This window comes from Emys orbicularis, chromosome 5 (genome assembly GCF_028017835.1).
Source record: "Emys orbicularis isolate rEmyOrb1 chromosome 5, rEmyOrb1.hap1, whole genome shotgun sequence".
Lineage (NCBI taxonomy): Eukaryota > Metazoa > Chordata > Testudines > Emydidae > Emys > Emys orbicularis.
The window spans coordinates 60921865-60946518 of record NC_088687.1 but is presented as its reverse complement, the minus strand read 5'-3'; positions in this window follow the sequence as shown (position 1 = coordinate 60946518).

The following is a 24654-nucleotide window of genomic DNA, read 5'->3' as shown; positions in this document are numbered from 1 at the left end:
GTCCTGGGGTGCATCAGGCGAGGTATTTCCAGTAGATCCAGGGAAGTGTTAGTACCATTATACAAGGCACTGGTGAGACCTCATCTGGAGTACTGTGTGTAATTCTGGTCTCCCATGTTTAAGAAAGATGACTTCAAACTGGAACAGCTGCAGAGAAGAGCTACTAGAATGATCTGAGGAATGGAAAACCTACCTTATGAGAGGAGACTCCAAGATCTTGGCTTGTTTAGCCTAACCAAAAGAAAAGGCTGAGGGGAGATATGATTGCCCTCTATAAATACATCAGAGGGATAAATAACAGGAAGAGAGAGGAATTATTTAAGTTAAGCACCAATGTGGACCCCAAAACAAATGGATATAAACTGGCCATCAACAAGTTTAGGCTTGAAATTAGGCAAAGATTTCTAACTATCAGAGGAGTGAAGTTCTGGAGCAGCCTCCCAAGGGAAGCAGTGTGTGTGTGGGGGAACTTAACTGGCTTCAAGACTGAGCTTGATAAGTTTATAGAGGGGATGGTATGACCTGACTGCCTACAGTGGTGTGTGGTCCATCGCCTGTAGCAAAAATCCCCAATGGCTGGAGATGGGACACTGGATGGGGAGGGCTCTGAGTTACTACAGAGAATTTTTTCCCAGGTATCTGCCTGGTGGGTCTTGCCCATATGCTCAGGGTCTAACTGATTGCCATATTTGGGGCTGGAAATGAATTTCCCCCTGGGTCCAATTGGCAGAGACTCTGGGGTTTTTTGCCTTCCTCTGCAGCATGGGGTATGAGTCACTTGCAGGTTTAAACTAGTGTAAATGGTGAATTTTCTGTAACTTGAAGTCTTTAAACCATGATTTGAGGACTTCAGTAACTTAGCCAGAGGTTAGGGTCTGTTACAGGAGTGAGTGGGTGAGGTTCTGTGGCCTGCAAGTGCAGGAGGTCAGACTAGATGATCACAATGGTCCTCTGTGACTTCAGTAAGTGTATCTGAGTAAGAATATGCATTACAATTTTAAACCTAACCAGTGTCCTTTAAGTGACTTGCCACAAGATGTCAGACATGTTAGTATTAGAGCTGAGTGGGTCTGTGATGAAGTGGGATTGTTCTTAATGTTTCCTCTGAATACTGTGTGGGTGCCTCAGTTTCCCCTATGCATTTCTTAAGTCTCTAGGTGGTGGGATAAAAGCCACTGTGCATAAATCATTGACACTCTGTCTCCCTGGCAACAAATGGCCAGGGCCCTTCCCCCCGCTGCAAGGAAATAGGTAAAGGTGAACAAAGAGATCAGGTGACCCCCTGGCCCGGGAAAGAGACAAAGCCCAGAGAAGGAGGGGCTGGAGGGGGTTTTCTCTTTGGAGCTGGCTGGGGACTAGGAGTGAGGGCAGACAGGGGTGTCTGGCTCGCTGGGCCCCAGAATGGACCCGGCGGAGGGGTCCCGTTCACTGGACCGACAAGCTCTGGTTTAGACCGTGTTCCTGTCATCTAATAAACCTCTGTTTTACTGGCTGGCTGAGAGTCACATCTGACTGTGAAGTGGGGGTGCGTGCAGGAACCTCTGGCTTCCCCAGGACCCCGCCTGGGCGGACTTGCTGTGGGAAGCGCATGGAGGGGCATATGCTGAATGCTCCCAGGAGAAACCCAGGAGGTGAAGCCGTGTGAGCTCCTTGCCCTGAAGACAGTCTGCTCCATGGGAGAGGAGGCTCCCCAAAGTCCTGACTGGCTTTGTGGGGAGCAGTTCCAGAGCATCGCCCGGGGACTCCGTGACAACTGGTGGCAAAGGTGGGATGTACTGCACCCCATGAATGGCGCTTCTTGCAGTAAGTGACTGGGGAGCAGTAAAACAAAGTGGGGATACCGAGGACCAGGCGTGCTGAAGACTCAGAAAGGGACGGTTTCAGGGGGCAATTAACCTTGGGGAGTGTGGGACCAGCGAGAAGGACTGTTGGAGTAACGGGGTCCCCCTGAGGACTGCAGCGAGCAGTCTCAGGGGTGGAGGAGTTTGCCGCTCGACCCTGGCAGAGAGAAGGACTTTTGCAGTAACAGGGTTCCCCTGGGGATTGCAGCGAGCAGTCCCAGGGGTGGAGGAGTCTGCAGCTCAACCCTGGCAAAGAGGTGGTGACCTCGAGAAGGGCTGGCACACTAGGGGTTCTTCCTGGAAACCGTGGGGGAGCTAAGAGCACACGGGCCTCTTGAGTCCAAAGCAACTTAGGCCATCACTCCGCTGTTCCCATCACCATCTCCTCAAGAAGGACATTGTGATCCTGTGCAAAAAGAGAGGGTTACGCATTGGGAAGTTCACCAAGGCCCAGTTAATCGTGCAGCTGGAGGACGAGGACTGCTCTAAGGAGCAGATTCCTGACCCAGATGGGGCTACAAGAGGATCTGGAAGCAGCAGGAGCAGTAGCCAGGCATCCCCAAGAGTCTGGTCCCCAACCAGATGGGGGTCTTCACGATCGGGTTCCCCATCGGGGGGTCAGACACAGATGGGACTGGAGCTGAGTCCGAGAGAGCGAGAGGACTGTGAGAGAGAGCAAGAGCCCGAGAAAAAGCTGCAGGAGAAGCAGCAGCAGCATGGACTGGCGATGGTGGAGCGGAGAGGCATAGGGGGCTCCTAAGTGTTTGCCTCTGCTGACCAACTTGAGCTCTGTTTTGCCTAGACTGAGCAGCTGGATTCAGCTTCTTTTCATCCAGATAGCTGCTTTGTCCAGACAAGGGGAAATCACAGTTGCTGCCTTTGATGAGAATTCCTAGGTAGCTTTATTACCCCATTTGCACTGGCAGATCCACACAAAAAGGCTGTAGTGTGATGGAGAATCTGAATTAGCATTTCTTATACTCAGCCTCACCTACATGTTGAAAAGAGCACTGGCGGGATTGAGACTAGCAGGACTCTGCTGGTTATTGAGAAGGATGAACAGTTGCCCATGACCACATTCTCAGAGACTAGTAGATGTAGCTTAATGCGATTCTGTCACATCACACAGATAAAATGGCAGACTCTTGCTGTCCATAGCATTGAAGACTTCCAATAGATCCAATTTTGACCACTTGGTCTCCAGGGCCGCAAATGTGATATCTTTGACCACCATTTAAATAATTTAAAAATGTTTATTTCAGATCTTCTGCTAACAATTTCTACCTTTTTCTACAACTCAGTATGTAATGATGTCACTTTGAAAGTATTTGAAACATGTAAAGGTGGGTTGAAGTCCTCCAAGTATTTCTGAAGTGTTATAAGTGAAAAATTATCATACTGCAATGCACAATTTGTTTTAAGTGGTGTGGCTCCTAAAGTAACTAAAAGACATAATATATCCCTTGTACAATAAGAATATATTATATCTTCACAGTATTGTCAATCCCAAGCATTCAAAAATCATGTCTAAGGCGCCCCACCCCAAAAAATCATAAGATTTTAAAAATAGTAAACATTTAATACCCTTGATTTTCTTTTTTCTTTTTTTTTTTTTTAAGCAACCATTACAGCTAGAAATAATTTGTTATAATGAAAGCTGAGACTTTGACATAATGACATGACTCCAGGAGATGGGGCTTTAAGAAAAACACCAGATAGTGTAAATACAATGATAAAATCATGAGAGTTAGGGAATGTCTACACTACAAAATTAGGTCGAATTTATAGAAGCCGGTTTTATAGAAATCAGTTTTATACAGTCGATTGTGTGTGTCCCCACATAAAATGCTCTAAGTGCATTAAGTCGGCGGACCGCGTCCACAGTACCGAGGCTAGCGTTGACTTCCGGAGCGTTGCACTGTGGGTAGCTATCCCACAGTTCCCGCAGTCTCCGCCGTCCATTGGAATTCTGGGTTGAGATCCCAATGCCTGATGATGCAAAAACAGTGTTGCGGGGGGTTCTGGGTACGTCGTCAGGCCCCTCCCCCTCCATCAGAGCAACGGCAGACAATCGATTCGCACCTTTTTACCTGGGTTACCTGTGCAGACAACATACCACGCCAAGCATGGAGCCCGCTCAGCTCAGCTCATCGTCACCATATGTCATCTGGGTGCCGGCAGATGTGGTACTGCATTGGTACACAGCAGCAGCTAATTGCCTTTTGGCAGTAGACGGTGCAGTATGACTGGTAGCCGTCATCGGCTATCTGGGTGCTGGCAGACGTGGGGCTGCATTGCTATACAGCAGCAGCTCCTTGCCTTTTGGCAGTGGATGGTGTATTATGACTGGTCTCCGTCGTCGTCGTACTCCTCAGTGAGTTTGGTCAGAGGCACCTGGGCAGACATGTTTTGTCTCCTGGAGGCTCAGTCCTGCCGGCAGTCCTATTGAACCATCTTGACGATGATGGCTAGCAGTCGTAATACAGCATTTTCTGCCAAGCACCCAGAAGATGCCGATGGCTATCGGTCACGCTGCACCATCTGCTGCCAGCTTAAGATGTAAATAATAGATGGACCAGATTTGTTCTGTATTCATTTGCTTCCCCCTCCCTCCGTGAAATCAACGGCCTGCTAAACCCAGGGTTTTGAGTTCAATCTTTAGGGGGGCCATTCTGTGTGACAGATGTTTGTGTTTCTCCCTGATGCACAGCCACCTTTGTTGATTTTAATTCCCTGTACCTGTACGCCATGTCATCACTCGCCCCTCCCTCCCTCCGTCAGACAATAGTTTCGCGCCTTTTTTCAGCCCAGACGCCATAGCACTGGGATCATGGAGCCCGCTCAGATCACCGCGGCAATTATGAGCACTATGAACACCACGCGCATTGTCCTGGAGTATATGCAGAGCCAGAACATGCCAAAGCAAAACCAGGCGAGGAGGCGATTGCAGCGTGGCGACGAGAGTGATGAGGAAATTGACATGGACATAGACCTCTCACAAAGTACAGGCCCCAGCAGTGTGCAAATCATGGTGTTACTGGGGCAGGTTCATGCCGTGGAACGCCGATTCTGGGCCCGGGAAACAAGCACAGACTGGTGGGACCGCATTGTGTTGCAGGTGTGGGACGATTCCCAGTGGCTGCGAAACTTTCGCATGCGTAAGGGCACTTTCATGGAACTTTGTGATTTGCTTTCCCCTGCCCTGAAGCGCCAGAATACCAGGATGAGAGCAGCCCTCACAGTTGAGAAACGAATGGCGATAGCCCTGTGGAAGCTTGCAACGCCAAACAGCTATCGGTCAGTCGGGAATCAATTTGGAGTGGGCAAATCTACTGTGGGGGCTGCTGTGATCCAAGTTGCCAGGGCAATCAAAGACCTGCTGATATCAAGGGTAGTGACTCTGGGAAACGTGCAGGTCATAGTGGATGGCTTTGCTGCAATGGGATTCCCAAACTGTGGTGGGGCGATAGACGGAACCCATATCCCTATCTTGTCACCGGAGTACCAAGCCACCGAGTACATAAACCGCAAGGGGTACTTTTCAATGCTGCTGCAAGCCCTGGTGGATCACAAGGGACGTTTCACTAACATCAATGTGGGATGGCCGGGAAAGGTACATGATGCTCGCGTCTTCAGGAACTCTGGTCTGTTTCAAAAGCTGGAGGAAGGGACTTTCTTCCCGGACCAGAAAATAACCGTTGGGGATGTTGAAATGCCTATTGTTATCCTTGGGGACCCAGCCTACCCCTTAATGCCATGGCTCATGAAGCCGTACACAGGCAGCCTGGACAGGAGTCAGGACCTGTGCAACTATAGGCTGAGCAAGTGCCGAATGGTGGTGGAATGTGCATTTGGACGTTTAAAAGCACGCTGGCGCAGTTTACAGACTCGGATAGACCTCAGCGAAGCCAATATTGCAATTGTTATTGCTGCTTGCTGTGTGCTCCACAATATCTGTGAGAGTAAGGGGGGAGACATTTATGGCGGGGTGGGAGGTTTGAGGCAAATTGCCTGGCCGCTGATTACGTGCAGCCAGACACCAGGGCGGTTAGAAGAGTACAGCAGGGCGCGGTGCGCATCTGAGAAGCTTTGAAAATGTGTTTTGTGACTGCCCAGGCTACGGTGTGAAACTTCTGTTTGTTTCTCCTTGATGAACCCTCCGCGGCCCCCCTCCCCCGGTTCTCTCTACTTCCCTGTAAACTAACCACCCTCCCCTCCCCCCTTCGAGCACCGCTTGCAGAGGCAATAAAGTCATTGTTACTTCACATTCATGCATTCTTTATTAATTCATCACACAACTAGGGGGATAACTGCCAAGGTAGCCCGTGAGGGGTGGGGGAGGAGGGAAGGAAAAGGACACACTGCAGTTTAAAACTTTAAAACTTTAACACTTATTGAAGGCCAGCCTTCTGATGCTCGGGCAATCATCTGGGGTGGAGTGACAGGGTGGCTGGAGGCCCCCCCACCGCGTTCTTGGGCGTCTGGGTGAGGAGGCTATGGAACTTGGGGAGGAGGGCTGTTGGTTACATGGGGCTGTAGCGGCGGTCTCTGCTCCTGCTGCCTTTCCTGCAGCTCAACCATACGCTGGTGCATATCCGTTTGATGCTCCAGCAGCCGGAGCATCGACTCTTGCCTTCTGTCAGCAAGCTGACGCCACCTATCCTCTTCAGCCTGCCACTTGCTCTCTTCAGCCCATGATTCAGCCCGCCACCTCTCCTCTCGTTCATATTGTGCTTTTTTGCACTCTGACATTGACTGCCTCCATGCATTCTGCTATGCTCTGTCAGCGTGGGAGGACATCTGGAGCTCCGAGAACATATCATCCCGAGTCTGCTGTTTTCTCCTTCTAATCTTCACTAGCCTCTGTGAAGGAGAAACATTTGCAGCTGGTGGAGGAGAAGAGAGAGGTGGTTAAAAAAGACACATTTTAGAGAACAATGGGTACACTCTTTCACGCATTACACAGCACATGTGCTTTCGTTACAAGGTCACATTTTTCCTCTTATATTGAGGGCCTGCCGGTTTGGTGTGAGAGATCACTCACGCAGTGCCAGGCAACAGATTTCGGCTTGCAGGCAGCCATGGTAAGCCACAGTCTTTTGGCCTTTTTAACCTTCATAACATGTGGGAATGGTTTCAAACAGTAGCGCCCTCATTTCCCATACCAAGCACCCGTTGGGTTGGCCATTTAAAATGGGTTTGCAATGTAAAAGGAGGGGCTGGGGTTTCCGGGTTAACATGCAGCACAAACCCAACTACCTCCCCCCTACCATGTGGCTAACAGCGGGGAACATTTCTGTTCAGCGGAGCAGGAACGGGCACCTCTGAATGTCCCCTTAATAAAATCACCCCATTTCAACCAGGTGACCGTGAATGATATCATCTCCTGAGGATAACAAAGAGAGATAAGGAATGGATGTTGTCTGCATGCCAGCAAACACCGGGACGATACGCTGCCATGCTTTGTTATGCAATGATTCCAGACTACGTGCTACTGGCCTGGCGTGGTAAAGTGTCCTACCATGGCGGACGGGATAAGGCAGCCCTCCCCAGAAACCTTTTGCAAAGGCTTTGGGAGTACATGAAGGAGAGCTTTCTGGAGATGTCCCTGGAGGATTTCCGCTCCATCCCCATACACGTTAACAGACTTTTCCAATAGCTGTACTGGCTGCGATTGCCAGGGCAAATTAATCATTAAACACGCTTGCTTTTAAACCATGTGTAATAAATATTTACAAAGGTACATTCACCAGAGGTCCCTTGTGTGCCCTCAGGGTCTGGGAGCACGCCTTGGGTGAGTTCGGGGGTTACTGGTTCCAGGTCCAGGGTGATAAACATATCCTGGCTATTGGGGAAACCGGTTTCTCCGCTTCCTTGCTGTGAGCTATCTTCATTGTCTTCATCATCATCTTCCTCGTACCCCGAACCCGCTTCCCTGTTGCATGATTCTCCATTGATGGAGTCAAAGCACACGGTTGGGGTAGTGGTGGCTGCACCCCCTAGCATGGCATGCAGCTCCGCGTAGAAGCGGCATGTTTGCGGCTCTGCCCCGGACCTTCCGTTTGCCTCTCTGGCTTTGTGGTAGGCTTGCCTTAGCTCCTTAATTTTCACGCGGCACTGCTGTGCGTCCCTGTTATGGCCTCTGTCCTTCATGGCCTTTGAGACTTTTTCTAATATTTTGCCATTTCGTTTACTGCTACGGAGTTCAGCTAGCACTGATTCATCACCCCATATGGCGAGCAGATCCCGTACCTCCCGTTCTGTCCTTGCTGGAGCTCTTTTGCGATCCTGGGACTCCATCGTGGTTGCCTGTGCTGATGAGCTCTGCGTGGTCACCTGTGCTCTCCACGCTGGGCAAACAGGAAATGAAATTCAAAAGTTCGCGGGGCTTTTCCTGTCTATCTGGTCAGTTCATCTGAGTTGAGAGTGCTGTCCAGAGCGGTCACAATGAAGCACTGTGGGATAGCTCTCAGAGGCCAATAACGTCAAATTCCGTCCACACTACCCCAAATCCGACCCGCAAAGGCCGATTTTTAGCGCTAATCCCCTTGTCGGAGGTGGAGTAAAGAAACCGGTTTAAAGGGCCCTGTAAGTCGAAAAAAAGCGCTTCGTTGTGTGGACGTGTCCAGGCTCAATTGAATTTAACGCTGCTCAATTCGACCTAAACTCGTAGTGTAGACCAGGCCTTAGTGACATTGATTTCAGTATATCCTTCAAGATATGTTTTCTCACTTTTTGGCATGTCCAGAGTGGTTTATTAAGAGGACAATTAATTGGTTTTGTATGTGGAATGTTATTTGACGTGTCACTGTAGATCTGGGGTGAGATCTTCACTCCCACTTCAGTCTTGTGTACTGTGTAAAGAGGAGAGAGAAAAAGCTCAGTTCCAATCCAACTCTGAGGACATCCATGCAAGCCCAGTGTAGGTGGTGTGCTAGGAAGGGGCTTGTGGTGGGAGATGCCATGTCTGGGCAGGGCTGCAGTGTGCAGTGATGTGGAGTTTCCAGGCAGTGCTGCAGCTCATAGGGAAGCCCTAGGAGTCTGCCATAACTTAAACAGCCCTGGGAGCCTAAGTTATGCATGGACCTTCTCCAGCACCTGGAATAGCCCAAGAATAGGTTGGTGCAAAGGTGACTTAAAGCAACCATTGAATAACTTTCTTCTATGGCCTTCCTGAATTTCTACTGTAAAATTTCACGGGATCTAGAATCTTAGTGTAGACTATGCTTCTGCTCCAGTAAGTGGCAGGACCATGTTACCAGTCCTCAGCAGTGGCAGATTTACCATGAAACAAATTGTGCAGTGGCACGGGGCCCCTAACGATTGGGGGCCCCAAAATGCAGGACAAATCTGACAAATGACCGAATGTAATAAGTGTTGCAAGTCGCAAAGCAGTCCAGGCTTTCTGCATTCTGCAAACTTATTTTGCGAACAGTGGAAATGTTTTTTTTTTTTTTTTTTTTTTTTTTAAGTAGTCTAGCAAAGAATTTTGCTACACCATTTTTTCGCTGTCTTGGCAATAGCATAACAGCAACTAAGGGAAATCGTCATTTGCCAATCAAAGTCTGTCTGCTTGATCAATTATCCAACTGAACAAAAGCACCCTCCCCCGCACTTTGCAACAATGCCTGTAATTTGTCACTAGTATGTAATGGTTCAAAATTCCATTTTTACGGAGCCCGATAAAAACACGGGATTAACTGCGTTAAACCTAATTGGGCGGTCCACGGCCCACACGTGGCTATGCCCCTGCTCTTTCATACATTTTTAATCTGCCTAAAATCAAGGTGAGTTTTTTAGCAATAATGAAGTGACACTATGAGTCTGGCAGTCAAAAATGCTAAAAAAGGAAGGCGAGGTAAGAAGACAAAGCTAAGCAAAAAGAGAGTTTGTCATCTCATTTTAAAAAGCTTGAAGTATTGAATAGTGGACAGTCATCAAAAAGTATGGGCGCGGAAACATCTGAATGATCTGATCGCTTGCCAAGTTGTGGGGATACCACAACGATTGCAAAAGTTGAACAAGTGGACTCTGAAGTGACAATGGAACTACAAAATATTGGTAATTTTGTCAAAGTAAGGGAAGAAACCTTCCCTGAAGACATTGCATTATGGCCAAAATCCGTTTAATTGAATATGATAGAATATTTCTTAGTAAATTAACCGAAAAATGTAGGTAATATGGAAAATTTGAGAAAAGAGTAGAGGTTGCAGGAGAAAGGCAATTTATAGGTGTTCATGAGTCCCATTTGCTGAGCATGAAGAAAAATGGGATGACAGAAATGAGAATTTGGTTGATTTTTTTTTTGGGGGGGGGGAGGGGGAACTGCTAAGGCAGTCTACTGTTTTATATTTGCACATTATTCCCTGACCATAATAAAGGAAAAGAAACATTCTTTGACAGGCACTCTAATTGGAGAAATGTTGCAAGACATATTGTTGATCATGAAACTTCCAAAGCTCACATTAATGCTATGTGTAAGTTCATTCAAAGGTGTAAGAATTGATTGTGTTATCGGCTCAGTTTGAAAAGGAGTGTTCTTATTGGAGGAAAGTGCTGAGATGTGTTGTTGCCACAGTCAAACTGTCTTCTTTGGGACTACCTTTAAGAGGACATAATAAGTCGTCATTGTGAAATTGAAAAGGTAATTTTTTAACCTGCCTTGAATATCTTAGTGATTTTGATGACTTTCTCAAAAAAATTTGAAAAATTATCAGTATTGTGGCTCAGGGAAGAACATCTTTTTAACGCAACAAACCTACGATGAATTCATCACTATAATGACAGAGCGGCTCAGAAACCAATTCACTGATGAAATAAAGGATGCTGAGTACTATTCCATAATGGTCGATTCAACACCAGATGTGACTCATGTAGACCAATTAACGTTATTTTTAAGATATGTGACTGGCAATGGTGAAGTTGTAGAGTGATTTCTTTGTTTTGTCCTGCTAAAATCCTGCACTTCTGAATGTCTAGAGACAATTGTTTTGGAAATAATTGCAAATTTAGGTTTGGACATCAAAAATTGCCACGGCAGAGCTTTGATAACGCCGCAAATATGGCAGGAAAATATTCAGGTCTACAGGCAAGACTGAACAATACAAGTCCCTCTCCTTTATTCACACCATGTCCCAGCCATTCCTTAAATTTAATCTGCAGTGCTGCAGCTGAACCTTGTGAGGGAGCTACTCATTTTTTTAACTTCGTTCAAAATGTGTATGCCTCTTTTTCGGTTTCCACGCATCGGTGGAGTATGCTACAATCATGCTTGGAGCAGGCAAATGAAAAATATTTGACAGTCAAAAGAATTTGTGACACCAGGTGGTCTGCTCGTGCAGATGCTGTTTTGGCTTTGAAAATGAGCTATGATGATATAAAGAAAACCTTATTAGACATAGCCACATCAAATTCTGAAAAATTGCCTGCAATAACTGAAGTAAAATCTTTAACAGAAAAGTTTGAAAAGTACAATATTGCTGTTTTTACTCTTTTGTGGAACTGTTTATTTCAAAGAATTAATGCCATCAGCAAATTGCTGCAAAAGGTTGATACAAATTTATTGAATGCTGCACAATTGTTAGCCTCAGTTAAAAGTTTTGTCATGGACGTTCAAAATGGCTATAGCTCGGTGGAAGCAGAGGCACTAACATTAACAGAAAATATAGGTTCCTCTGATATATCTGATGAGAAGCGTAAAAAAAGCAGGAAGTTATTTTTTGATTAAACTAGAGAGAATTAAATCAATTTAAAAGGGAAAGAGAAGATCATCATTGAGATTGTCAGTGTTGTTTGTGGCATAATAATAGTGCAATTGCAGAGTAGAGGTAAATCTCTAAAGAAAACTGTGATTTATTTTGTGTGTTTTTTGACAGAAGTATGGACAAAAATGCTAAAAGCCACTACAGTAAGAAATTAAATAAATTCTACTTAGAGGACATAGAGACAAATCTTTTTGAAGATGAAGCAAAACATTTCATTCATTTTATTGAAAATGATGAGGTTTGTGCTTCAAGATCACCAGTTGCTGTGTATAGACTTGTATGCGATGTTTTGCAGGCAACCTTTCCAAATGTAGAAACCATTCTGAAAATATTTTTAACAATACCTGTCACAAATGCTTCTGGTGTACATTCTTTTTCTGTATTGAAACGAGTTAAAAATTATTTGCGAAATACGATGAGTCAGGAACATTTGACAAGTTTGGCAATATTGACAATTGAAAGTGCCTCTTTACAAAATATTACTTATGATGATTTAATTGACGATTTTGTAAAGAAAAAGTGTAGAAAAAAGCTATCTGAATAATTTTTTTTTCCAAATTGAATAAGTTTCTTCAGAGGAAGTTAACTTTTATTTTTCCATTCATGCATCATCTATACTTTTTATTTTTACACATTTTTCATGTTTGCGTAATGCAAATACAAACTTTCATCTAGACCAGAAGTTCTCAAACTGTGGTCTGAGAACTCCATTCAGGTGGACCAAGGAAAGGTTATTAAGTTTTTGGTTTTTTTTATAAAGCGTTTTTACCCAGAGCACTTTACAATAGTTAGCTAATGGTACAAACAACATTTGGAAAGATCATTAAGTGGTCCGCCAAGACGCTCAGCAATTTTCAAGTGGTCTCTGGGGGAAAAAAGTTAGACTCCAAAACAATCAAGGTATCACACTTTATTTTCATTTACTTCCTATTACTTATAATATAGGAGGAGGATGAAGAACAAAAGAATGAAAAATGGGGAGGGGATAAGGGAGAATGTTCTTTTTCTTGGTTGGGTTCTGGGAGGGGGAGGGGGGGCAAAAATGAAGCTGCGCATAGGGCCCCACTAACTCTAAATCCGCCACTGGTCCTCAGTCACCTTCTGGACAACTACTAAAGGTCACTTCCTCCATTTCCGAAACAAAAAATTGTCCCCCATACATTCCAAGAATTGACTGAAAAACTTGTGTTTTGCCGATTACTTTTCCAACAGATGTTTGGGTAGTTAAAGTCTCCCATTACTGCCAGGTCTTATGCCAGTGCTCTGTCTACACTAATACTCACACCATTGGTATCACTTGTGGAGCTGCAATGGTGGAAAAGTCTTGTGTAAACTCAGCTGTTTGTATTAAAGACACTGTATTGAATATACTGTATTTGGTACAAATTAGTCTTTAGCCTTTAACATGAATATTGGTTTTCCCAGAGAATTCTCACTAAGAAGTTGGGCCTTATTTTTTATCTGTACTGTGTAAAACATTTTTGGCTTCAGAATAGGGTATTTAGTGAGTGATTTTAAGACTTCTTGTGGCTTAATGTTTTGCCAGATTCTTAATATTATGTTCTTGAAGTTAATATACTACTTTAAAAACATGAATGTTCTCAAATTCTTCTGGATTGCGGGTGCAGAGTAGGGAACACTGTTATGTCTAGATTAAATAACTATCTCAGAAGGAAAGCATCAATGACCTTAGCCCTAGTAAGAAAACAAATGAGTTGCCAGAAAGAAACGGATTTGTCTGTCCTTGCATATCAACAAATTTCCAGTCATGGTTTTTCCCCTGTAAGATGTTAATGAAAGCTGCAAACCCAGCTGAATATGAAGATAAAATCGGTTTTTAAAGTAGCTGTTGAAAATGCTTAGCAAATGAAGTGCGGGATTTTATTGTTTGCATTTTTGCTTATTTACAAGAATGTCCAGTTATAAAATGCTAAGTAATCTGATAATATATGAACTGTGATAATCTTCCAAAGTTTTCCAATCTGACGTGATTAATCTGAACTTAAGCACACTATTCAGAAAACATAATAGTTTATGTTCCTCTTGCAGTTTTTGCATGACCTTAGATTTAAAATCATAAACTATTTTTTCATTAGAAGGCATTGGATGTGGGTAGATATACACCTCTACCCCGCTATAACGCTAACCGATATAACACGAATTCGGATATAACGCGGTAAAGCAGCAGCTCCGGCGGGGGGGGGGGAGGGGGGCTGCGCACTCTGGCGGATCAAAGCAAGTTCAATATAACGCAGTTTCACCTATAACACAGTAAGATTTTTTTTGGCTCCCGAGGACAGCATTATATCGAGGTAGAGGTGTATTAGCAATTTGAGACAAATTTCTGTAGCCTAACAGATGCGGGGAAACATGAATCTGGTTGTAAAATACGAAGTTGCCCTTTTTATTTTTGTAAAAGACAACCAGATACTGTGCTGTGAGTTTGTGTGTGACAATGTACTTTCCACCTGGTATAGAAGCTCTGAGTAATGTGAGCTACTTGTCTTTTTTCCCTGTGGATTAGTGATGTACTTAATTTTCTTTCTTTTCTTTATTAAGCCAAGGACCCCTGTCATCCATTAGAGCAGCAATCAAGAGAAGTAAGTCTATTTTTCTTCTGCTCTTGGGTATCTTAATTTCAAATTGCTGCATCTTCATTTCCAGCAAGTGGCTACTTTTTATGAGAAGATTAAATGACTAAACAAAGGTAAGTTTATAGAATCATTAATCATCTGACAGACTGTAACCGTTTTTTTGCTTTGCCTCATTTTAGACCAGGGGTGGGCAAACTTTTTGGCCCGAGGGCCACATCGGGGAATAGAAATTATATGGCGGGCCATGAATGCTCACAAAATTGGGGTTGGGGGTTCGGGCTATGGGGTGGAGCTGGGGATGAGGAGTTTGGGGTGTAGGAGGGTGCTCTGGGCTGGGACCGAGGGGTTCAGAGGGCGGGAGGGGGATCAGAGCTGGGGCAGGAGGTTGGGGGTGGGGAGAGGCTCAGGGGGTGCAGGGTCTGAGCGGCGCTTACCTCAAGCAGCTCCCAGAAGCAGTGGCATGTCCCTTCTCTGGCTCCTATGCAGAGGCACGGCCAGGTGGATCTGCACGCTGCCCCATCCGCAGGCATCACCCATGCAGCACCCGTCGGAGTGGGGCCGAGACGCGTGGTCCGGCCCCGACCCAGTGCCCCGACTGGGGCGCCGGAGTGAGGCCGAGACGCTGGTGCGTCCCTGACCCAGCGCCCCGGCCGGAGTGGGGCCGAGACGCTGGTGCGTCCCTGACCCAGCGCCCCGGCCGGAGCGGGGCCGAGACGCTGGTGCGTCCCTGACCCAGCGCCCCGGCCGGAGCGGGGCCGAGACGCTGGTGCGTCCCTGACCCAGCGCCCCGGCCGGAGCGGGGCCAAGCCGCATGGTCCATCCAGTAGCGTAGCTAGCGGGGTGCAGAGGAAGCAGCCGTTTCCCCTCCGCACACTTTGCAAAAGCGGCGCCTTTGCAAAAGCGGCCGGAGGAGCGAGGTGGGGCGCAGGCTGGCTGTGGCCCGGCGGCCACGGCTAGAGGAGCGAGGGAGGGGGGCGCAGGCTGGCGGCGGGCCAGCAGCCGCGGCTGGAGGAGAGGGAGGGCAGCGCAGGCTGGCGGCGGGCCGGCAGCCGCGGCCGGAGGAGAGGGAGGGGGGCACAGGCTGGCTGCGGCCCGGCAGCCGCAGCCGGAGGAGCGAGGGGGGACACAGCATGGCGGCCGGGCAGCCGCAGCCGGAGGAGCCAATGGGGGGGAGGGGCGGTGCGGCCGGAGGAGCCAGCCAAGGGGGGGGGGGGGCGTGGAGCGGCTGAAGGAGGAGCCAGGGGCATGGCCAGAGGAGGAGCCAAGGGGGGCGCCTTTTTTAGGTTTGCTCCCCCTCCTCTTAAAAGCTGGCTACGCCACTGGGTCCATCCCCAAACCCAGTGCCCCGGCTGAAGCGCCGGAGCGGGGCTGAGCCGCATGGTCTGGCCCCAACCCAGCTGAAGCGCCGGAGCGGGGCTGAGCCGCGTGGTGCGGCTCGCGGCCGGCTTAAAATGGCTCGCAGGCCGGATCCGGCCCGCAGGCCATAGTTTGCCCACCCCTGTTTTAGACCATGTGTCCCAGTTGCTGCTGAGTTATTTCTTCTTGCAGAACACTAGCATTTCTCTTATCTGTGCATTTGTGCTGTGAACTGTGTATATCTGATTCTGAAGAATCTGGCTGTTAGTTGCCTACTTTAACTTGGTTGATTGGTTCGAGCATCTTCCTGCTTTCATTGAAGTCAATGGCAAAACTTACATTGACTTTAATGGGAGCTGGGTTTGGACCCATGAATGTGGTTTCATTTTGGGGTAGAGATTTTGTTTTTAAGCCTTGGATGAAAGTCTAGTCTATGCCTCACTTAACTTCTCTCTTTATCTTCTCTTTCTGTCCTCTTACCCCACCCATAACGTTCTCAGATATTCACTTCAGTTGGAATCATCCAAAATAATGTTTTCATCCCCCTGTGTTTCATGTTTGTCTTTTGCCGACAGTTTTCTGAAATGCCAGCTAATATCTTCTCTTCAGCTATATGTACATTAGTGTATTTTTTTCCTACTCAACTTCTCCACTGTCGCTATCACTGATCCATCTCCCCCTGTGCTAGCAATCGTGGGATCTCTAGTATAGACAGGCACGAGGTGCTCAGCAGCACTGTAAGCACTGTGTTGCTAACTGCTCTGAACAAGTCTTCATGATACTATGCTTAACACGCAGCACCTTGTATACAATGGTGCTGCCATCATTATTCCCATTTTACAAATGAGGAATTGAGGGACTGAGAGATTGTGGCTCATCCAAGGTCACGCAGGAAGTCGACTGGAGCCCAGGAATTGAATCCAGATTGTCCACGCCCCAGTCCTTTGTTTTAGTTACAAAACCATCCACAAAAGCATTACACAATTATGGAGTAACATTTCACAAATCCTAGACATATAAAGGCAGTTATCCAGGGGTAGCACGTATAAAGGGCTTGGGGAGGTTAAGCCTCCCCCAAAATAAAAAAGGCTAGCCATTCTGGGGGCAAATGCTGGACGCAGCGTGGGTCACATCCTACGTTCCTCTCCTGAGCTCTGCCACTGCTCCGCCCCGAGGTCCCACCCCCAGTCTGCCTCTTTCCCTCCCCCCCCCACCCACCCGCCTGCCTCTGGCGTGGTGCTCTGGCTCTGCTCACCCACAGGCACATCTCCAGGCTGTCCACAGCGCTGCGCTCTGCCAGGTGGGGATCCCAGGGCAGAATGCCAGTGGGGCTGTCTCAATGCGGCTGCCAGCACAGCCCATGGGCCTGTGCCCAGCTCCCCCTGGCAGTGACCCGGGAAGGCAGCACTTCGCTGTGCCCCTCGGCGGTGGGGAACTGAACGAGCCTTGCTGTCCTCCCCGCTGCAAGGGGAAGTGGTGGCGGCCGTGGACCTCCTGCCTCCCCACAAGCTCCCCAGGCAGCCAGACCCCTGAGCCGTCCTGCCCCCCCCGGCTGCAGCATGGGCCTCTCCCCTTCCTCTACCAGGGCCTCACAGGGTGTGTGTGGGAGGAAAGGACAGGACTGAGCCCTGGGGGGCATGGTGGAGCAACAATGAGCCCTGGGTAGGGGGCAGTAAGGAGCCTGGGTGGAGCCGGGGGTGGTGGTGTTCGGGGCAGTAAGGAACCCAGGGAGTGGGGGGGGGCAGTGAGGAGCCCATGGGGGGTTAGAGGGGGCAGTGAGGAGCAGGGGGCAGTGAGGAGCCCTGCAGCACAGCATAAGGCCCAGCACCAGGCAGCGGAGTGAGGATGGGACCGGGGGGAGGGGGGGGGAAGAAGAGGCGGAGTGGGGGCAGGGGAAAGAGGCCAAGAAGGGGTGGGGCTTCACAGGGGTGGGGCCACGGTCCGGATGCTGGAGTGCCCCCCCGCACACGCACACACTTCTAGGGAGCTTCTGGCGCTCCATAGCCTTCCCTAAAGGAAAGACTTGTGCGCCACCTATGGCAATTACATGTATAATTTCTCTCAATGAGCAATCAAGCAAATACAATACAAATAATAAGTAATGATAATATAGTACTAGTATATGACCAGGTGTGTTAAAATATTCAGAGAGACATATCCCATGATTTAAAAAGGGGTGAAACAGCCATTATATATTTATGTAGACAGACTATATAAAAACATAGTCACCTGGATGCCAACAATCTTAGTTATTGATAGTCCTGAATCAAAACTCTAGCTCTGACTGCTCCCCAGCTCACTCTTAATATTAATCTCAAGAATGTACAGTATCTTCTGTAACAATATTTCCCTGATCGCATTAGAAACCTCTTTCTTTTAATGAATCTCAACTTCTGTGGTCTCATTAGCTTCCATTTGCAAGGCCTCATGACAGGTGTCAGTAAAGTTTACAACCTGAGGACAGTGGTTAAAATGTATTGAATCTGGGAGTTATCTCTCTCTGCTTTTAGCAGAGGAGTGGGGAGTCCTATTTCTCTCCTGCTGTCCCTGACTGTAGCCCTACCTGGGGAGATAAAAACATATAATTTCAAATGGCTAGGTAGCTCAGCAGAGTCCCTTCTTCCTGAGATTGATTTCCTTAGTAAAGTTAGGATGTCACAAATTAGAGGACAGAGAGAAATAGTAGTAAGGGGTACAACCCCTGATTTCTTCCTCTCCATTACCACCATTTCCTAGCCTTAATAATTGCTCTACCAGCCAGGGCTCTATGTATTGTATGCTCAGCACAATGGGGCCCTTATTATGGTAGGGGGCTCCAGACACTATTATAATACAAACAAAAATAATAATAAAGCACATGGACTATGTAGAGAAATTCAGTATTTATATATAAAAATAAACATATGTGATTACCTGAACCGTAAAGAAACATTGGCTAATGAAAAGCCAGTCCAATATGTCCTCCAGTTTAAACAAAACAGATGTCTGAAAATAAGACTTTTGTCAGAGAAGGAAAAAACCAAACAGACTGTGAAAGTTTGTAATAATGAGATGGAGGAGAGTGGGGTTCATGCCTTGGGCAAGGATGGGAAAGTGTACAGGTATAGCTGGAGCCAGGTATAGCAGCGGCTGGCACAGGAAGACGTTTTATGACTCATTTCACTGATGTCATCCGCTAGGCAAGAATGTGGCTAGAGGTAAGAGGAGCAGTAGTAACTTGCATTGTGGACAGCAGGTTTTATAGCTCACCTTTATTAATACCCTTTCGTGGGTGGGGTGAGGAAGCTGAGTGATTGGCAGCAGCTGCTGGTGGAATGTCCCTGTCTGGACAGGCCCTCCCACAATGGTAGGGCTGTAGCTAGATGAGCCAGAAGCTGATAGTTGCCCTTCTCTTTGTGGCAGCAGATGTACAGTTTGTGTTTTAAGCTCCTGGATTCATGCTTTGGCAACTTAGTTTATCCTCTGGAGTGATGTCTGCCATGAAAATTTCTTCATGCTGGTATCTGCAAGCAGTACTTTCCTGGTACACTTCAAGGTTTACCATCTATACTTCTGCATTAATATGACTAGCTGGTAGCTACAAGTGCCTAAGATTTCACTGACTTTCTTTCACAGATGCACTATTATATTCCAACCGCAATTAACTGAAACACTAGGTTTGACCAAAATTTGGTTATGTTCCCTGGGGCTATTAACTGTCTGACTGGAGCATGCCTCCCATGTGGAGCTTTAGTCCTGCAGAGCAGCTATGTTCCGCATGATAGAGGCTCCTAAACTCTGGATGAGTGAAGTTTAGGAGTTTATTGAGGTGCTAGCTTCAGCACTCTGGTTTTAAAGAGCTTCATAACAACAAAGCTCCCAATTATCTGAACCTCTTGTTTTATGAAAATTATCCAGTAAGACCTTTGTGAAATCAGTTTGTCTGTCTGTTTTTAACTTGTCTCTTCAACTTAGCTTTCCCATAATAAGCACTTTTTATGGACACACAACCTGCTCTCTCTCACACACACATTGTACTAACTATTCCAAATTACTCCTACAGGTAGGGGAAGGAACAGAGAGAGTATGGTTTATTTTTCTGTTTTAATTATCTGGAAATGTTCAGATATTACAGTGATGGAGGCCATATAGGTACCTAGACAGATATATAGTGACAAGAATAATTTCTTAGGGTATGTCTACACTACGAGGGTAGTTCGATTTCTCTTAAATCGAAAATGTAGAATCGATATTGCAAAGTCGAACGTGTGTGTCCACACTAAGGACAGTACTTCGACTTTGTGAGTCCACACTAACGGGGAAAGCGTCGACATTGGAAGCGGTGCACTGTGGGCAGCTATCCCACAGTTCCCACAGTCCCCGCTGCCCATTGGAATTCTGGGTCGAGCCGCCAATGCCTTCTGGGTAAAAAAAAAAAGGGTCGAGGGTGCTTTTGGGTACTTGTCGTCATCCGTCCGTCACTACCGCCCTCCCTCCCTCCCTGAAAGCGCCGGCGGGAAATCAGTTCGCGCAATTTTCCGGTCAGTGCCAGCGCGGACGCCACAGCACTGCGAGCATGGATCCCGCTGCGACCATCGCTGCAGTTGTGGCCGTTGTCAACGCCTCGCAGGTTATCATCCACCTTTCCCAGAGGCAGATGCAGATAAACCAGGCGAGGAGGCTACGGCACCGCGGTGAGGGCCTGAAGTCAGAGAGTAGCACAGGCCTGTCAGAAAGCACGGGACCCAGCGCCGAGGACATCACGGTGACAATGGGTCATGTGGATGTTGTGGAACGGCGATTCTGGGCACAGGAAACAAGCACGGACTGGTGGGACCGCATAGTGCTGCAGGTCTGGGACGAATCCCAGTGGCTGCGAAACTTTCGCATGCGGAAGGGGACTTTCCTTGAACTTTGTGAGTTGCTGTCCCCTGCCCTGAAGCGCAATGACACCCGGATGCGAGCAGCCCTGACTGTCCAGAAGCGAGTGGCCATAGCCCTCTGGAAGCTTGCAACGCCGGACAGCTACCGGTCTGTCGCGAACCACTTTGGCGTGGGCAAATCTACCATGGGGGTTGTTGTGATGCAAGTAGCCAACGCAATCGTTAAGGTACTGCTCTCAAAGGTAGTGACCCTGGGAAACATGGAGGTCATCATAGATGGCTTCGCCGCGATGGGATTCCCAAACTGCGGTGGGGCTATAGATGGAACTCACATCCCTATCCTGGGACTGGAGCACCAGGCCAGCCAGTACATTAACAGAAAGGGCTACTTTTCAATGGTGCTGCAAGCACTGGTGGACCATCGGGGACGTTTTACAAACATCAACGTCGGATGGCCGGGCAAGGTTCATGACGCTCGCGTGTTCAGGAACTCTGGTCTGTTTAGACGGCTGCAGGAAGGTATTTACTTCCCGGACCACAAAATAAGTCTTGGGGATGTGGAGATGCCTACAGTGATCCTTGGGGACCCAGCCTACCTGCTAATGCCCTGGCTCATGAAGCCCTATACTGGCGCCCTGGACACTGAAAAAGAACTGTTCAACTACCGGCTGAGCAAGTGCAGAATGGTTGTGGAGTGTGCTTTTGGCCGTCTCAAGGGGAGATGGAGAAGCTTACTGACTCGCTGTGATCTCAGTGAAACCAATATCCCCATTGTTATAGCAGCTTGCTGTGTGCTCCACAATCTCTGTGAGAGCAAGGGGGAGACCTTTATGGCGGGGTGGGAGGTTGAGGCAAATAGCCTGGCATCTGATTACGCCCAGCCAGACAGCCGGGCGATTAGAAGAGCCCAGCGGGACGCGCTGTGCATCCGGGAGGCTTTGAAAGCTAGGTTCCACAGTGAGCAGGGTAACCAGTGACTTAAGTTTCTGTACAGAGAAGCTGAACTTGCCCCCGTTTCTTTACCCAGTTACTGTTGACTATCCTCTCCAGTTACAGACCCCCTCCACCCCCTTCCAAAAAAATAAAATCAGTTTTATTTTGTTAATGAACACCGTTGTCTTTATTACTGTTTTCGTGGGAATGTTTTAAACCTGGGACGCAGACTGTGGTGGGGAGCGGGTGTAGTGTACTGATGCAAATGATCCTTCTAAACTCCAGGAATGACAGGATTCGCAGTGGCGGACTGGTTGTTTCAACGGAGCCTGCCAGCCCTCCTGAGCGGGACTGCGTGTATGTGGGGGCTATGTGACTTTATGGCAGGGGGAGGAGGGTTACAGATCCCCTGCTGCGTGGCTCTGTGATCCAGGACAAGGACCGCTGCATAAGATCTGTAACTGCCCTCCCCCGCCACAAAGTCACAGAGCAACCCCCCCCCCCCACGCACAGAACATGAAAACCACCTCCCAGACTGACCAGGGTAACTAGTCACTGCACTGTGTATGTGCCCTGCTGCTGGACCTGCCCCCGCCTGTGTACCCTGCCAAAGGTGACTGTCCTGTCCAATTACCAAGCCCCTTCCCCCCCCTTCAGACAGACTGTCCCACAAAAGAACATGATTGAAACAGTAAGGAACAGAAACGTGTTTTTTATTAACAACCACACATGAAACTGGGGGGTGAAACTTGGACGGGGGCTTGGGTGAGGCGGGCAGGAAAGGACTTTTCAAATTTTGGGGAATGACAGCCTTCTGGTGCTTGAGCAGTCTGCAGGGGTCGAGTGAGAGTTTTCACGGACTCTGCCGCCCCTCCTTCTTTGGACTTTGGGCGAGGGGGGTATGGGACTTGGTGGCGGGAGAGTGCGGTTGCTGATAGACTGCAGCGGGGCTCTGTCCTCCTGCCTCCGTTCCTGCAGAACATCAACAAGGCGCCGGAGCGTGTCCGTTTGCTCCCTCAGAAGTCCAAGCAGCGTTTGAGTCGCCTGCTGGTCTTCCTGCCGCCACCTCTCCTCACGGTCCATGTGTGTCCGGTGCATTTGGGACAAATTCTCCCTCCAATGGTTCTGCTGTGCTGCCTTGGCTCGGGAGCAGCCCATTAGTTCTGAGAACATGTCCTCTCTCGTCTTCTTCTTCCTCCGCCTAATGTGCGTTAGCCTCTGGGAGTGTGATGCCAGGCTGGGTTGGGAGACAGTCGCAGATGTGGCTGTGGGAATGAGAAAAAGGTAGTGAATTCCTCCGAAACATAAATGTAGTTGTGAACAAAGAACATAGTCTTTCTCTGTGAACAAGACCATGCACCGCACCTCTCACATGCGCACTCAGGACAAGGTCGAATTTTCGGACCTCGCCTTCAGTGCCTGGGGTCTTGCACTGCCGATCTGGGAAGCGGGGCAGGACACCGGAATTTCTGTAGCAGGCAGACATGGTAAGCCGTAGACTTGTGGCTGCTTAAAACTTTAGTAGTACCACTGGCCTCCATTCACATTGAAAGCAATGCCAGTCTCTGCTGCCAGCAATCGGCCAAGCATGAACTGTGGCCCTGCCCCACCCCCTCGCGGATGTCCCAGGGAAAGATCCCTGTATGCTGAGACTTGTGGCTGCTTAAAACTTTAGTAGTACCACTGGCCTCCATTCACATTGAAAGCAATGCCAGTCTCTGCTGCCAGCAATCGGCCAAGCATGAACTGTGGCCCTCTCCCACCCCCTCGCGGATGTTCCAGGGAAAGATCCCTGTATGCTGCCCCTCTCCCGCCTCCACCACGTGGCTGTAAACCAGCGGTTACAGTTCTGTAAAGGAACTTGCAAGCAGTCCCAATACTAACAGTCCCCTACCTAATTCAAAGCAGGTCATCATGAGCGACATAACAATAATGAGGATCTCGGACAGCGAGAAGGAAAGGATGCTTCGGGAAAGCCTGCAAAGACCAGGGCCCTATGCCGCCATGCTGTGCAAGGCAATGATCCCGGAGTACTTGAGGATCTCCTGGCGCGGGAACGTCTCCTACTTCGGAGGACCCACTAAGGCCGCTCTCCCCAGGAACCTGATGAACAGGCTTTCCCATTACCTCCAGGAGAGCTTCGTCGAGATGTCCCTGGAGGATTTCAGCTCCATCCCCGGTCATATAGACCGCATTTTAATATAGCTGCAGTGGCAGGGACTAAAGAGTGGAGCAGCTTGGGCAGCAGAATCATGCACAACCGGACACTGTTAGATTTTTTTTTAAATAGTTGGAACTGAATACTTAAGCGCCCAGGGTAAAGAAATCATGAAGAACACATTGTTCTTATTCTTAATATTCCAGTTTTGTTAAAAATAAATGTTTAGATGTTTAAAACACTTACTGCTTGATCCTTCCCCTGAATCTGTGTCCGGGTTAAATGCTGGGGAGGGTTGGTAGGGGATCTCTGTAAGGGTGATGAAGAGCTCCTGGCTGTTGGGGAAATCAGCTTGGTAAGCGCTGTCGACTGCCTCGTCCTCCTCATCTCCTTCCTCACCTTCCCCGTCCGCTAACATGTCTGAGGAACCGGCCGTGGACAATATCCCATCCTCAGAGTCCACGGTCAGTGGTGGGGTAGTGGTGGCGGCCGCACCTAGGATGGAATGCAGTGCCTCGTAGAAACGGGATGTGTGGGGCTGGGATCCGGATCGTCCGTTTGCCTCTTTGGTCTTCTGGTAGCCTTGTCACAGCTCCTTGATTTTCACGCGGCACTGCGTTGCATCCCGGCTGTATCCTCTCTCTGCCATGGCTTTAGAGATCTTCTCATAGATCTTTGCGTTCCGTCTTTTGGAGCGCAGCTCGGAAAGCACGGACTCATCGCCCCACACAGAGATCAGATCCAAGACTTCCCGATCAGTCCATGCTGGGGCCCTCTTTCTATTCTGGGATTGCACGGCCATCTCTGCTGGAGAGCTCTGCATCGTTGCCAGTGCTGCTGAGCTCGCCACGATGTCCAAACAGGAAATGAGATTCAAACTGCCCAGACAGGAAAAGGAATTCAAATTTTCCCGGGGCTTTTCCTGTGTGGCTGGTCAGAGCATCCGAGCTCGGACTGCTGTCCAGAGCATCAACAGAGTGGTGCACTGTGGGATAGCTCCCGGAGCTACTAGCGTCGATTTCCATCCACACCAAGCCTAATTCGATATGGCCATGTCGAATTTAGCGCTACTCCCCTCGTTGGGGAGGAGTACAGAAGTCGAATTTAAGAGACCTCTATGTCGAACTAAATAGCCTCGTGGTGTGG